We start from the raw sequence: 16733 nt of genomic DNA, 5'->3' as shown, positions 1-16733 counted from the left end.
AAGTGAGCCTGATGCAGTGGGTAAGGATAGCAAACACAGAGTTTGGGGACATTGCCTCAATTTGAAAGGGATGGATTCTCTATTAATATTTTGTACATTCTCTGAATAGGTGTGTTTTTAATAAAGAGACCAACTAGCTAACTTGCTATCCCAATGGGATGCAATTCCCAGTGTCTACCTTATTAAGTATTTAATGATGGTGGAAATTCCCAGCAGATCTATGGATGGAAGTAAACCAAATCACAGAGAGGGTGAAAGAGGACATCAGCAGCTAGTGAACAGCAGAGAAATTGATTTTATTGCTTACCAGTATTACAGTGCCCAATAGAGCCTGCTTTTAAAATAGCTGGCACAATGTTTAAGGTTTTGTTGTTCCAATTAAGCAACACCTGTTCTTTTTTCTTTCCCCAACCTCAAGAGGGGTAGGGGAATGCACAAAGTACCAGACTACTTGGGGTTTGAACGGCAAGTAGGGCAGAAACAATGCCAAATAAAGTTGTATAAGCCGGTATCTGTCCTGTCTTTGCGGCAACAGGAAATAGTGTGGTTTCTTGAAAGACACCTGCCTTCCCTCCCTGCTATAAAAAAAACCCATGTGTGGCTTAATTGGAACAACAAAGCCTTAAATATAGCCAGCTGGCTATGGGAGCACGTCACATGTGCAAGGGGACTGTGGCACCACCAAACAGAAGTCAGCCATTGGTTTCACTGCACGTGGCGCAGGATCAAGAAAATCTACAGCACAGTCCCAAGGGGCCACCACAGGCACTGTGTAGCTACACGGAGTGGAAGCCATCATGGAAGGAGCAGCAAAAGGGGGGAAAAGTTTATAAAAATGAAACACAGAAGATGACACAAAAACAACAAAGCGATAGGGGCCAAAAGAGACAGATTCAGTGACAATTTAGTCAGTCCATGAAGTGAAGGGACATATGGGAATGTGTGTCACTATGTAGTGGAATGTTACCTGTCCTTCTCAAGGGAGGCTAAAGCAAAGCTGTGGGAAGCCTTTACTCCTCTTACATAGCATTTAGAAAAAGTCAAAAAGCTCTCATCCGTGACGACGATAAGAGGTGGCAAGAGAGGGATGATTCGCACTGATACATTAGTTAAATGAAATGGAATATTTGTTTTTACATATATTTGAAATCTAGCTTAATATCACCTCAAATTACAAGCAAAATGAAACTTTCATTTTTAACTTATTCTCTGTATTTAGCTATATGCTTACTCGTTTGCTTACTTGCAAACACTGAAAGATTATACAATATGGCACGAGATATTGCAAAGCATATTGCAACATTCATTCCAATTATTTCATAAATTGTCATTAAGTTGGTGAGTGGGGGATGTGGCAGTTTGAGGTAGAAGAGACAAGTCATTTTGCAAGCCAGAATAATTTACTTTGGAGACAGACTGGCTGACTAACTGCTAGTAAGACAGCCACACTGTTCAAATGAAGGAACCATAAATTCAACATGCACCTTCCCATGTGGAATGACTAGAAATCTCAAAAAGGATTTCAAAGGATTTGATAGGTTGTTACAATGCACAAATTTGATAGCCCATTGCTAATATATGGTTCTCTCCAGAAGTCCTGATTTTACCATAAGAACTGCATTGTTAATGGGTTTGTCTCTCTGGAAACTCCATAAAAGGTTGCTTGGATTTAAACAGTTAATATTCATGGAAACATTGTTTTATACTTGTCTGAGAGTTTAGTGTTTATATTAAGTTAGTATCCCAGATTCCAAATCAGGATCAAGGCCTTATTGCGGAAGATGCTATCAAAAAAACAAAACAAAAATCTTACCACATGAAGACAGTCTTCTCCCCAAAAGCTTACAGCAGGGGTCGGCAACCTTTCAGCAGTGGTGTGCCAAGTCTTCATTTATTCACTCTAATGTAAGGTTTCACGTGCCAGTAATACATTTAACATTTTTAGAAGGTCTCTTTCTATAAGTCTATAATATATAACTAAACTACTGTTGTACGTAAAGTAAATAAGGTTTTTAAAATGTTTAAGAAACTTCATTTAAAATTAAATTAAAATGCAGAGCTCTCGGACCGGAGGCCAGGATCCAGGCAGTGTGAGTGCCACTGAAAATCAGCTTGCGTGCCGCCTTCAGCACACATGCCATAGGTTGCCTACCCCTGGCTTACAGGCTAAGAAGATAGACCTGAAGGGGGTCACTTTAAAGTTTTGAAAGTTACAAGAACAGGATCCCAAACTACTAAAAACCAGAAAATTAATCAAAAAGTAAAATAACATTATTTTACTAGGAAGCTATTATTTTTAGAACAAAGAAGGACCCATGGTTAAAAGCAAGCATTCCCAACAGAGAATGAGGGAGAAAGGACCCTTTCAGTTAACAGACAGCAAAACTTCCATCTTGAAAACAGCAATAGAGATATAGTTTTACTCACCAAATGGGCAAGAGTCTGTTAAACTGTTATCTCTGTTTATGCCTGCTTAAAGTACCTAAATAGCACTGCGTATTTGTAACAGGTTGTTACACAGCTAAGCAAGCAGCCTAGGAAATGTTACAAACATGACTATATAGATATTAATTTGTACAATGTAGATGTCTGGTGGTACAACATATAGTTATTTCAATTGCTGTGTAAGTAGTTTTTTGATTCATAAGTAAGCAAGTCACATTAAGTAAGTAAGCCAGCCTCATCATACAGGTATTATCATGAGATTAATGTGTCCAGTTACCTGCATAAATATATACAGGAAAACACATAGCAAGAATCCAGTTTGTCTTGTGAACCCCAAGTTTCACCTCCCTTAAAAACTACAGTAACTCCACACTTAACATCCTCTCACTTAACGTTGTTTTGATATTACGTCCCTACTCCATTACAGAACATGCTCGTTTAAAGTTGTGCAATGCTCCTCTATGTCGTTTGGCTGCTTGCTTTGTCCACGGCTGGCAGCCCCCCATCAGCTCCCCTATGCCCCTCCACAGCGCCTCCCACCCACCGGCAGACCCCAGAGGAGTTACCGTACTTGCTTACAAAATAAGACATAAAAATATAAGGGTCACAGCACACTATTACAGAAAAATTGCTTACTTCCTCATTTTTACCATATAATTATAAAATAAATCAACTGGAATATAATATTGTATTTATATTTCAGTATATAGAGCAGTATAAACAAGTCCTTCCTGTGTGAAACTTTAGTTTGTACTGACTTTGCTAGTGCTTTTTATGTAGCCCATTGTAAAACTAGGCAAATATCTAGATGAGTTAATGTACCCCCTGTAAGACCTCTATGTATCCCCAGGGGTATGCATACCCCTGGTTGAGAATCACTGCTCTAAAGCATCTGGCAATAGCCACTGTCCAGAGTGCATGTCTCTAGGAGGGCCACTGGTTTGATCCAAGATGGCAGTCATAAAAAATATAACAAAATAAAAGAATATCTCAAATGTTGAGTGATGTAATTGAGTCAATATTTGTTCAAACTATCAAATGACCCCTTTTTAAAGTACACAGGAAATGAATGGGTAACATTTAGAGAGCATAGCAGATTAAACTGCTTAACATTTTGATCATTCTGATGAAAGCATCATATGAAATCCCTCTGTGATTCACGGGCTCAGAACCATGATAAAACGTCACAAATAGCTTATTAAAATAGCCAGGAAATACTGAAATGTATTATTCCTTCCTCCTTTGTTACCACTACTCTATTACTTTAAATCAAGGAATATTTATTTTCTCCTTTAATACCCTCTGAGGAAGGTATTTTAATACCCAAATGAGAAAGTAAGCAATGCCAAAAGTAGAACTAATTGCTTTAACAATTTTGTCCTCCCTATACTTAACAGATAGCAGTACCTAGAGAGGTTTGCAGCTCAAAATAGTTCAAAGTTTCAGAATTACATATACATTTCAAAAATTAACAGCCAGTAAAAGTATTTTCACAACTGATTTAGAAAATCCAACAGCAACTGTTGTTTTAAATAAATATTCCCTCTGATTTGTTTGCAACATTGAGAACCTGAAAGTGAAATTGACAATGAATGAAAGCAAGACTGAATAGCTTAATTGCACAAGCAATAACATTCAAAAGAGTAAAATCACCATAAATAATTCCCGTAAACCGGATTTCTTATGTTTTCAGTTTTAATAACCTAGAGTGTGACTAGTAGCAGAGAATTGGAAAGTTTTATACAATATGATTTTTACTTTTAATGTCCCATTTAATACCATCTAAAATGGAATCTCACAATGCCTCAAGTCCACAAAAATGCCACATAAAACAATGTTAGGAGAGTAAAAGGGATGTCTAGAAAAAAGCACCAAAGTGATGCTACAGTCTCTCTCTTCTAAAGCCACTGCACATGGCATTTGATTGGCACCACTGGGGGACGTTCTCTTCTTAGAAAAGCATTAACATTACAACCATTGCATGTTGCCTCTTAACACCTCCTGCTAAGCAAACTTATTCATTTAAGGGCTTGTCTACATGGGTAATTTACAGTGCTGCAACTTTCTCACTCATGGGGTGTGAAAAAACACATCCCTGAGCTCAGCAAGTTTCAGCACTGTAAAGCACCAGTGTAAACAGTGCGCCAGCGCTGGGAGCTGCACTCCCACTGTTGGTAGCTACACCTCTCGTGGAGGTGGTTTTTTCAGAGTGCTGGGAGAGCTCTCTCCCAGCACTCTGCCGTGACTACACAAGCCACGTTAAAGCGCTGCCATGGCAGCGCTTTAGCATTGCCAGTGTAGATTAGCCCTAAGTGAAAAGGCCCCATCCCATGATCAAGCAGAGTTAAAGAGAGGAATAGGCCTTCGAATCCCTAAATTGTTCTGGGTTTCTAGTGTAAGCAAAGACCAGTGTGGCTCCCAGTTGTTTACTTCTTTGTCTAGGTATCTTGCATGATGTCAACTCAACTCAACAGTTTACCAGTGTGTCTCAATCTTTTTGATAGCAGGGACTTGCTGCCTTCTTAAACGGTATCAGGGAGATCTCAGGGACTGGTGCCAGTCCACAGGGTGGTCATTGAGAAAGACTGTACTAGACAATTGATTTCACATGCTTTTGGGGGAGTGCCTTATCAAGTGGGAGAAATTTTAAAAGTAGGAAGTCCTTAGTAACAGAACAGTGGATATTTAAAATCCATGTAACAGTTAGGTTAGGGCACCTTCTTCTTGATAGTCTGGCACTTGTCTTTATTTAATTTCATCTTGTTGAGTTCAGATCAATTCTCCAATTTGTCATGGTTATTTTGAATTCTAATTCTCTCCTTCAAAATTCTTGCAACCCCTCCCAGTTTAAAGTCATCTGCAAATTTTATAAGCATACTCTCCTTTCTAAGTCATTACTGAAAATACTGAATAGTTCAGGACAGACCCCTGTAGGGAACCACTAGAAACACCCACCCCCTTTCACAGAGAACCATTTATAACTACTCTTTGAGTATGATCTTTCAACCAGTTATGCACTCACCTTATAGTAATTTCATTGAGACCACATTCTCCTAGTTTTCTTATGGGCAAGTCATGTAGGATTGTGTCAAAAGCCTTACTAAAATTAAGATCTATCACATCTACTGTTTCCCCCATCCATTAGGCCAGTAACGCTGTCAAAGAAGGAAATTAAGTTGGTTAGGCATGATTTGTTCTTGACAAATCCATGCTGGCTATTACTTATTATTCTCTAGATCAGTGTTTCCCAAACTTGGGACACTGCTTGTTTAGGAAAAGCACCTGGAGGACTGGGCCGGTTTGTTTACCTGCCGCGTCCACAGGTTCGCGGCTCCCACTGCCCGCAGTTCGCTGCTCCAGGCCATGGTTCTGCGAGTGCTTCAGCTAGTTCCCTAAGTACCCTAGGATGAATTTCATCAGGTCCTGTTACCTTGAATACTTCTAATTTAGCTGAATATTCTTTACCCTGCTCTTTCCCTATTCTGAAAGCTGTTTCTCCCCCATGTTAATATTAATTATGTTGAGTATCCATTCACCATTAACATTTTTAAGTAACGACTGAAGACAGATAGGCATTAAACACCACAACCTTCTTAATGTCACCCATTATTAGTTCTCCTTCCTTGCTCAGCAGTGGATATTATATATAAATACACAAAAATGTATATAATGTAAATAAATATGTGTGCACACACACACACGTCCTCACCAGTCTAAGCAGAGGTTCTAAGGGCTAGTCTACACAGGCAACACGAAAGCGCTCTAAAATAACCACCTCCACAAGGGGCGTAGCTACCAGCGCTGGTGCACTGTCTACACTGGTACTTTACAGAGCGAGGAAGTTGCAGCGCTGTAACCTCCCAGTGTAGGCAAGCCCTAGTAGATAAAAATAAACATGAAACATTCACAATCTGGCAGTGAACCCCATCTGAAAATTACCATGACTGAGCAAGTTTAATTTTTCCAACCACTCCTTCCCCTAGCCAAGTCTCCACTCCACATGCTAAAATCCAGCCTCTGGGTTGCCCCTTTTTCCACAGACCATAGGCAAACCCAGGAGAAAGGATGAACCCCCTCCCCAAATCGCTTTCTGGAACAGAATCAGAAGGGGACACTTTTCCAGAGTGGCCTTGTGGTACTTTGTTTCCTTCTCTTACTTCTCACCATCCCTGCACCAAGCAGGGGGCTGCACCTCAGTATAGTTGGCTACACTCTGAAATGCGCCCCCACCCCCAAGATGTGGCTGCATTTCAGTGGTGGGTGAAGAATGTTCCCACCAGAGAGACAGTCTGCAGGAGCCGGGAAACACGCCGCCAGCTCTCTGCGGAGCAGGGATTAGCTACATGGCAGCTGAGCTGACTGACACAGTCTCTGCGAGGGACCCTATCACATGGGGCTCCCTCCAGCCCGCTCACCGCCCCCCTCCCCCCAAAGCTGCTGGGGGGAGGGGAACCGGTCCCTTTCCCTCCCTGGCCAGGCTGCTCTCCTCGCGCACCTTCCAGCCGAGGCATTTGTGCAGCGGGGAGCCCGGCCCGGGACCCAGGCGGTCCCCGCAGGGATGCGCTCCCGCCGCGGGCGGGGGAAGGGCAGGAGCCCCGCAAAGCGGCGGCACCGAGACTTGCTCACCTGGCTCCGCCGCCTGCAGCGCTGCTCGCCGCGGCACGGCCCGCTCCGCTCCCGGGGCTGGGGGACAGCCCGGCCGGCAGCACCTTCCCGGCTCTCCGCAACGGCCCCCGGAGGAAGGGGCGGCAGCTGGCGGCGCGGCGGCCAGAGCAGGAAGCGCGGCGAGGGGAGCCTGCCAATGAACGGGGAGGGAGCTGGGCGCTCCCAGGCAGGTTGGGCAGCTCCCTCCGCCCCTCCGGGCCCCAGCCGGCTCCACGCCCACGCCGCCGCCGGGCCCCACGCGTGTCTGTCGCACCCTCGCGGGACAGAGACAGTAGCCAGGGCTCCCCCCCCCCCATGTGCCCGCTGCAGAGGCAGCCCCAGTGCCACGGCCCCCCCGTTGCACCAGCCGCGGGCAGCCGTTGAGGCCCGGCCATATCTTGACCAACCCAGACACCTAGTAGCAGGAAATAGGAGGAAACCTTCTTATCTGCCCCCTAGTACCACCACAACGCCCCCACCCCTCCGGCAGTGGTGATTGTGGACAGCGCTCCTGGGTTATGGAGCCCCCTGACATTCTTGGGAGGGTTTTCCAATGTTTCCTTTGGTTTCTTTTGTTTGGAACCTCAGAGATAGGAACACGAGAGATAGGAACTGACCAGTCAACCCGCACACCTCACCTGGGCCTGGAAGTAGGTAATAATGCATCAGCAGAGATAAAAAATAATAAAGCAAATACTGCATGACTAAGCAGAATGCCAAGCAGTGGCAAGTGTGAACATGTCACACTTTAAATTGACATAAAGCTAGAAATATTTAAAAAACTTGACAATGCCATGGTGTTAGCCTCAGCCACATAGGGGTAGAATAGCAGGGTATCTGGAAATCAACCATCACCGATATTCAGAAAAGCCAGGAAAAAATAAAGCAATTTGCCTTAGACAGCGGAGCAGTAATAAACAGGTGTATACACCAGGGGTTCTCAAACAGCAGGTCAGGACCCCTCAGGGTTGCGAGGTTATTACATGGGAGTCGCAAGCTGTCAGCCTCTACTCCAAACCTTGTTTTGCCTCCAGCATTTATAATGTTAAATGTATAAAAATGTGTTTTTAATTTAAAAGAGCGGGTCATATTCAGAGCCTTGCTATGTGAAAGGGGTCACCAGTACAAAGGTTTGAGAACCCGAGATTTACACAAAGCTGCTGATTTTAATAAGGCACTGCATCTGTGATTTGCAAGAGCAAGATCAAAAGGCACGTCTATAACCGGTGTGATAGTAACAAAAAAGACTGTTACTCTACTGAGAAATGTATCCAGACAAGGGTGAGGACAATTTTAAAGCAAGCACACAGTGGCATGGAATACAGCAGTTGGGGATGCAAGGAGTCTCTGACAGCTGACTCGAATGCTACTGGTGAATTTAAAAACACTTTCAAATAATTTGTTGAACAGTACGAACTTACCCAGGACCGAGTGCTTAACTGTGACGAGATGGGCCAGTACTGGCGCCTGCTTCCAAACAAGACTCTGGTAGATAGTTCAGAAAAACAGGCAAAGAATTTCAAATCCAGTAAAGATCGGGTCGCAATGATGGCTCCCTTTGCTGTTCATTCACAAAAGTGAAACCTCGCTGCTTTGCAGACCTCACTATGTCAGCTCTACCCATCCATTACCACCGCCAGTGCAGATAAAGGCATTTTTACCAACTATTTTTTAAAAAACTTTGTTCCACTTGTAAAAGACTGCCTTATGTCAAAATCTTTACCTAGCCGAGCTGTGCTACTGATGAATAATGCTCCATCTCACCCTGCCATTGAAAATCTATTGATGGAAGCATTCAGGGTTTGTTTTTGCCACCAAACATCACAAATGGTCAGCCGATGGACCAAGGCATTCTGGAAAACATGAAATGTAGATACAAATGAAACCTCTTATGGCAGTTATCACTGGGATCAATGCGATTTGAATCTTACAGATTTTTGTAAACAGCTGGCAATCAAAGATGCTGTCTACATGTGTGCAAGTCTTGGAGTGAGATTGGCTCTGAGTCTTTGAGACGCTCATGGAATAAATTTTGACCATGTATTGATAACAGTGAACCTGATAATTGGGAAAACAAGGATCAGATGGAAATAAATCAACTAAATTTTCTGAAGAGCGACAGCTTTTGGATATCATCACAGAGGAACAGGAAAGAATAGCTAAACACAGATAAATATGAGCATGGACACCCTATTCTTAGCAACCAGGACCGGCTCTAGGCACCAGCAAACCAAGCACATGCTTGGGGCAGCACAATTCCAGGGGCAGCATTCTGGGAGGTTTTTTGTTTGTTTTTGGCTTGGGGCAGCAAAAAACCTAGAGCTGGCCCTGTTAGTGACCATGAGATAATTGAATTGGTACGAGAAACAGCAGAGAAATGGTCCAGAGAAATGGACAGTGACATTGATAGTGACAAGAAGGAGGTGGAGAAACACCAAGAAGATCCCACACATGCAAGCAGAAGAGTGCTTCGCTGCCTGTTCAAGCGATTGAAGACAACAGCCTGAAGCCACACCAATGAAGCTAACGATGCTTCAAGAGCTATGCACCTTGGCAGCAAAAAAGTGTGTTAGCAACCTCAAGCAGGGTACCATTAAAGATTTTTTGAAGTCTACATAGTTTATCTTGTAGTACTTAAGCAGGAAAGTTAAGTTTGGATACTTATTTTTAATTGTCATTATAAAGACTAGTGCTGGTATGTTTTACTGCAGTATTCCTTTTAGTGCTATTTGAATGGACATTAAAATTGGTGGGCTGGCATTTTTTTCATGGATAACAAACACTAAAAGGAAGCAAGAGGATTACTTAAAATTGAAATACAGTACTGTGTTAAATGTAAGCTACTAAAAAAAATAGCGAAAGTTTAAAAAAGATTTGACAAGATAACTGTGTTTGTTTCATTTAAATTAAGATGGTTAAAAGCATCGTTTTTCTTCTGCATAGTAAAGTTTCAAAACTGTATTAAGTCAATGTTCATTTGTAAACTTTTGAAAGAACAACCATAACATTTTGTTCAGAGTTACAAACATTTCAGAATTATGAACAACCTCCATTCCCAAGGTGTTCATAACTCTGAGGTTCTACTGTAGTTTTATCTTTGGATGCCCTGGGGGCAGGGTCCAGAATGGGAGGCCCTGCAAGGGGGTTCACAAGGGGATCTCACCCTATGTATGCTGTGCCTCACATACCAGGTCACAATGCCACTCATTCAAATGTGGCTGAAGCCATACCGCCATCATCATAGAGGGGCAGACGGGCAAACATGAGTAGTGCTGTGATGCTGTGCACTAGCTTACAATGCCCGAAGCAGGGAGCTGGGCCCAGCCACCACAGGACAGAAGCTGCCACTGTGGGGTAACTTTGTTTTGTTTTGTTTTATTTCATTTTACAAGTTATTTTTCACAAATGCCAAATAACATGAAATAAAATGAAAAACAAGGGCTCTATCTATTTACCTACCAAAGTGATACAGACCATGGGCAGTAGCCATGGGAGTTTCACCATATTACCCCACCAAGTCTCCATATCACTTCCTTTATCAATCTCCTGAGTTCTCCAGTCTCCCAAGTCCCACCACTTTATTTGTAAACAATATGTCTTTTGAATATTGTGGTCACTGTAAAGATGTGAGTTCAATTGTATCAAATTCATGTTTTAAAAGTTCACATTTATCCCTGTTAAGTCACCAGCCAGCACTATCCCATAGCCGGTATTTGTGTTCGTTTGATCCACATTTTTACTTCAACTAGCATAGACTGGAAAAGACATAAGTGAAGATAACTAGCTGATAATGGCCAATAATTCTGAATGCCTCAGTATCTGGATGCCCAACCTGAGACACTCATGTCTGAAAAGTTCAGTACGCAAAAAAACAGAGGTGCCCATAATACTAATACTGATCTAGATAGTATTTGGTCCTGCCATGAGGGCAGGGGACTGGACTTGATGACCTCTCGAGGTCCTCTTCCATTCCTAGAGAGTCTATAATTAGAGGCCACTTTTTAAAAAATTCACATTTCCTTTACAAATTTCCAGATGGGTGCAGCTTATTATTTTCTTACTTAACATCTTGAATTAGTTCACACATTTTGAAAATTGCTATGCAGTTATACAATATTTCCCATTACTCTGAAATTCACCTTTACTTCAAAGTCTGCAAGCCATAGGAGAGGGGATCAGTTACTAACTACATTGTGTTAGTTATAAATATTTTTCCTCATCCTGGATTCCTCTTTCAAACAGTGGGACAAAAGAAATAGAACAGCAGAGGGGAAGTAGTTGGTCAAGGTACTGTAACACATCCTTTTACAGACAATGAAGTACATGGAAAACTTTGAAGATTATTGACAGAAGTAATTATTGAGAGACAAAATGTCCAATCATGGATTTTATGCAGAAGATTTAGTAAAAAGAATACAATTTCTGTCTGAACAAAGAGTAAAAGCTTAACAACAACAACAACAACAACAACAAAACCCTCATTCTCTAGCTCCTAGCATCAAAAAGTTTGACATTTGTTGAGAAGGAGGAGAATTATGTATCATCAAACCTTTCCATGCAGCTGTTTGTATTATCCCATAGCAACTAAAGCCCCGATCCTGCAAACATGTTTGCATGTGCATAATTTTACTCGTGTGAGTTATCCCATTGATGTCAATGGAAAAGTGTTTGCAGGATTGGGACCTAAATGTCCTGCATTACATTTTAAAAAGGGAGGCATCAACCTGTGAAGAGGAAGAGCAAACTTGCTGTCTGAGTGAGGGGATCTCTGCTATCCTAGTCCTCCTGGCTACTATTAGAAGTGGAGATCTCAGCTAGTCTATCCCTCATCCAATTTCCATTGTTTGGTTGTATCTAATGTATAGATCTTCCTGTGTCTGTCTGTGCTGCTGCTCAGAGCTTTCCCAAGCAGCAGCAGCAGAATGAAACTAAAATGGCAAGTCTTATCTATTTTCTCAGTATTTTTCTAAGTGGGTGAGTTTTATCTGTAAACTTTGTTGGGCTGGGAGTTTTACTAGTTGATAGTGTCACTTAATATTTTTGTAGGTATTTTGGAAATATTTTATATGCGTGTCCAGAGCTTAGGGTGGGCATATACTCTCAATCAAAATAAATAAATCTTGTCAGTTTCACTGGCTGACAGGGTTTTGAACACCAGCAACCAAACTATTCAGATACTTGTCAATTTCATTCTGTAGCTGATTGGGAAAACTGAGGAGCAGGAGAAGCATTGGAGCTTTGTGTCTACAGATTCAGGAACACAACACTGCATCAGTTTACATTTGGTAGGTTACCTTCTCAATCAAAGGCTGGAAGCAGTTATTTTTAAAATTCTTCAGAAAATGATGTTTTAGGCTGCGGGCTCACCACAGAATGTTTCCTAGTTGCAATAGTGAGTGGGAGTGTAGCTTTTTCAAACACCAGTAGTAATTTATAATTAGCACCTATGTAGTGCTAGCATCTTCAAAGTGCCATACAAAAGATGTCATGATTAGGATCCATTGACTGGATAATGTAATATATAATCCAAGGGTTTCTTAAATGCTCTCTGCTTATATTCATAAAAGAGTGAAGTGGTTTCAGGTAGTATGCAAAGTGATAACATGTATTTACAGTATAAAGGCACTGAGAGACTGTTTAGTGAAGAGTTTCTTGGTCTTTGAATGCTGCAGTATGGTATATCTGTAGTCCAAGAGATTTTTCATGATTTGCAGTAGAAATTATGCATTAAAAGTTTTCCATACAGGTAACAAAATTGTACAAACAATTTCCTTGCAAAAGTTAGGATAATTGTTTTTAAAGCAACAACTGTTCTTCATTCTCAGGAAGAATTAAAAGAGAAAGGGGTTTCCAGACCCTGAACAAATGTGTTGATAGGACTGAAATTAAGCCTGCCCTAACAACAAAGAATGAACCAGATCTTAGAATATTAACACAAAATTCTAGCTCTTCCACTGGGTGCTCACCACCACCAAAGCCAGAATGCCATTTTGTCAGCACATTTGCAAATATGTACAGCTTCACAGATTTTAAGGGCAGAAGTACTACTGTGATAATCTAGTCTGACCTCTTGCATGACACAGTCCATAACATTCCATGTATTAATTCCTGCTTCAAGTTCAATAGCTGTACTTAAACTAGAGCATATTGTTTGAATTAAGGCATCTTGCTTTAAAAATTACCAGTAATGGAGAATCCACCACAACCCTTGGTAAAATTTTCCAGTGATTAATTACCCTTATAGTTAAAAAAAAATTGTGCCTTATTTCTAGTCTGAAACTTTTTAGCTTCAACTTCCAGCCATTAGATCTTGTTATGCATTTGTCTGATCGATTGAAGAGTCTTCTATTATAAAATCTCTTTTCCTTATGTAGGTACTTATAGACTGATCAAGTCACCTCCTTAACTTTCTCTTTGATAAACTAAGCAGATTGAGCTACTTAAATCTTTCACTTTAAGGTATGTTTTCTGATCCTTTAATCATTCTCACAGATCTTCTCTGAACCCTCTTCAATTTTTGAACATCCTTCTTGAATTATGGACACCAGAACTGGACATATTATTTCAATAGTGGTCGTACAAGTGTCAAATACAGAGGTACAATAGCCTCTGTACTCCTTTCTGAGATTTCCCTGTTTATACATCCAAGGTTTGCATTAGTCCTTTTGATCACAGTGTTGCACTTATCAGTTCAGCTGGTTATCCACCATGACCTCCAAGTATTCTTTTAGAGTCCCTTGTTTCTCAGTTTAGACAGTATTCTGAAAGTATCACCTATATTCTTTGTTCATAGATGTATGATCTTATACTGAAAATGCTTATTGTTTGCCTGCACCCAGTTTACCAATTAATCCAGATTGCTCTATATCAGTGACCTGTCCTCTTCATTATTTACCAATCTCCCAATCTTTATGTCATCTGCAAAGTTTGTCAGCAATGAATGCTAAATAGTGAACAGCCAAGAACCAATTCCTGTGGGACTCCCCTAGAAACACAGCCACTCTTCAATGGATCTTGTTCCTTAAAAGAGCTGGTAACTATACAAGAATCCTGTTCTTTGAGGTGCAATGCACATTCACATCCATAACCCAAGACAAAGTTATGTGTAAATTTTATTCCCCCCAGTACCCTTAAGATACATAATCTCCAAGTAAAAACTCTTATCAAATGTATTATTCACAAAGTCAAAGTTTGACCTACAGTATTTTATAATCAATATCATCTGATAAAGTAAGTTCTCTGGGGTGTAATGATCAGGGTTGTTCAGAATTTTATTAATATAGCACCTGATTAGCAAAACATTTGTCAAGCAAAAAAGTGCATCCAATCCTGCCCCACTTACATCAATGAGAAAACTCTAATATTGACTTCAAAAAACCCAAGATCAGACCCTGTATTTTGGTGCTGCTTTTGCAGATATTATTCCTAGAGCCAAACTAGCATCATTCTTCCTCAATAGCCACTTTTCCCATAATGTCTATATGTAACCAATTAATTATGATTGGGCTGAAGAGCAGTAGGGTATAGTTTACATTTTAATTCTATTTTAAAATTGTAAACATAATTTGCATATAAAATTGTAGATAGTTCTATTAGATCACTCCCCTGTTTTTCCTATATTGCTTGTTATGTTAGGCCTCAATCCTGCAAAGACTATTACGCATGCTTAACTTTAAGCACATGCACAAGTCTTTGCAGCATAGGGGCCTTGGACTGTAAGCTCGCTGGAACTGGGACTACATCTTACTATGTGCGTGTGCAGTTCCTAGCACAATAGGGCCTCATTCCTGATGGAGGGCTTTTAGGTGCTATTGCAATCAGGGCCGGCTTTATGACCCGTGGGGCTCGATTGGAATACTCAGCGGCAGTCCTGGGCTTCAGCGGCACTTCAGCAGCAGGGGGTCCGCTCCGGGTCTTCTGTGGCACCGAAGGACCCCCCTCCCCACCGCCAAAATGCTGCCAAAGACCCCCCGAGCGGGGCCCTCTTCGGCATGAGGCCCGATCCAGGGAATTGGGGGAATTGGTGTAAAGCCAGTCCTGATTGCAATACGAATATAATAAACAAAAGTGTCAAGATATATTCCAATAGTATATGGGCCAGATTTTCAGCTGGTGTAAGTCAGCTACACCAGCTGAGACTCTGTCAATAACTTTATTGATATAAGAAAAACCTGTTGATTTTATCTCTGATAGATGAAGGACAAAAGATCACAGGTGAAAACCCAGCCCATTGAAGTAAATGTGAGTTTTACCATTGCTTTCAATGTGGACAGGATTTCATGCCACATTTTCAAGATAATACAAGAAAGAAGAAAGGGGGAAAAAATCAAAGACGATTAAAATGTATTACTTGCTGGCAACTTTTTAAACTTGTTTTACCTTGCATTGTACTCTTCGACAGCATGTGTTTGGGAAAGCACAAGGGACATTGTGTTCTTTTAAAATTGTATTCTAAGCATCCTTTGGGGCCAGTAGGAATGGAGCTCCTGATGTTGTTAATGCTAATATGAAACACATCAGCAGGCTGGGTTGGAAAATCATGACTGTTAGCAATAAAAAGTGGACAGGTAATAGCTTATACATGACCTCCACAGCATTAAACTGAGGCACATACAAGGGAGCCTCACCCTCAGACCTGGAGAGCACTGGAGTTGACAAAGAAGCCAAGGCTATATGTGGAAACACTATGTAAGTGGATAGCCTGGCTGGGGCTGTGCTGCCAAGATGATTACATCCAGAGGTTTGTGTAAGCATGGTTAAGCACTTGTAATTCTCAGGAGCAGGACACCTGCAATTATATTCCATGTACAAATCAAAACCATGCAATTAAACTAGTGCAAGGTTGTAAATATGCATCAGTAACTTATGGGATGTGGGAAACAAAATAACCAAATAAGTAATCAATCGATTGTTTCCCATTTCTTTCACATTGGTTAGAACATGATGTGCAATAATTGCAATATGTAGGAGATATATCAGGGAAAGCAGGGTGCACTCACATGGAAGTGCCAAAAGACAGCAGAGTGGTAATGGATCAAAGAGTATTTTCTATTCAGAAGAGGCAGAGCAATTTCAGTACATAAAAGCAAAGCTTTTACCAACGTTTATCATTTGCTGGGAACACATTGGCATTGAACACAAGCCTTTATTACATGAATTTGCAGCGATACTTCTAGGACATATTGGAACTTTAACAAACATTAGGTATTGAGCATAATAAATGCCTCTGATGGATTTAGAGCTGCCAGTAATAATTTATGAATATTGTATCCTGATAGGCCCCTTTCTGCAAACACTTGAGGGACAATGCGGAACCATTTCCTTTTATATGCTGGCCCTGCCGGACCTGTCAGACAGGTTTTCCTGAGGAGAAACTCAGTCTCTGTGAGGGGAGGGGAAATCAAAAGCCTCAGGAAGTTTGAAGGACAGACACTCTTGAGAGAAGGGAGCTGACAGTTGGAGGGAACTGGTTCCCATGAGAGACTGCCAGAAGTTAGAAATGTCTCAAGGAAAGGTTAGCTTTCCTAAACCTCCATTTCAAGATAGATATGCATGTAAGCCTTTTGGGTTTTTTAAAATTCCATTCTCTTCTGCTTTGCTGTTCCTACTGTTAAGATTAAACAGTACTTTGCTTTAAGAAGACT

General features: G+C 41.3%; 1 protein-coding gene across 2 annotated transcripts in view; it reads right to left on the bottom strand.

The window, feature by feature from the left end:
- GOLM1 (golgi membrane protein 1) overlaps positions 1 to 16733 on the bottom strand; it is a 69951-nt gene that overhangs the window by 44134 nt on the left and 9084 nt on the right. Inside the window, exon 1 of one of the 2 annotated variants that reach the window (XM_045021960.1) lies at positions 7072 to 7200. The exons of the other annotated variant lie outside the window; for it this stretch is intronic. The gene's annotated coding sequence lies outside the window, so the exon portion shown is untranslated. Of the gene's footprint in view, positions 1 to 7071; positions 7201 to 16733 lie in introns of those variants that run through there. 2 annotated transcript variants of the gene reach the window in all.

Source organism: Mauremys mutica, chromosome 6 (assembly GCF_020497125.1).
Source record: "Mauremys mutica isolate MM-2020 ecotype Southern chromosome 6, ASM2049712v1, whole genome shotgun sequence".
NCBI classification, from domain to species: domain Eukaryota; kingdom Metazoa; phylum Chordata; order Testudines; family Geoemydidae; genus Mauremys; species Mauremys mutica.
This window is presented reverse-complemented; position numbering and strand designations above follow the sequence as displayed.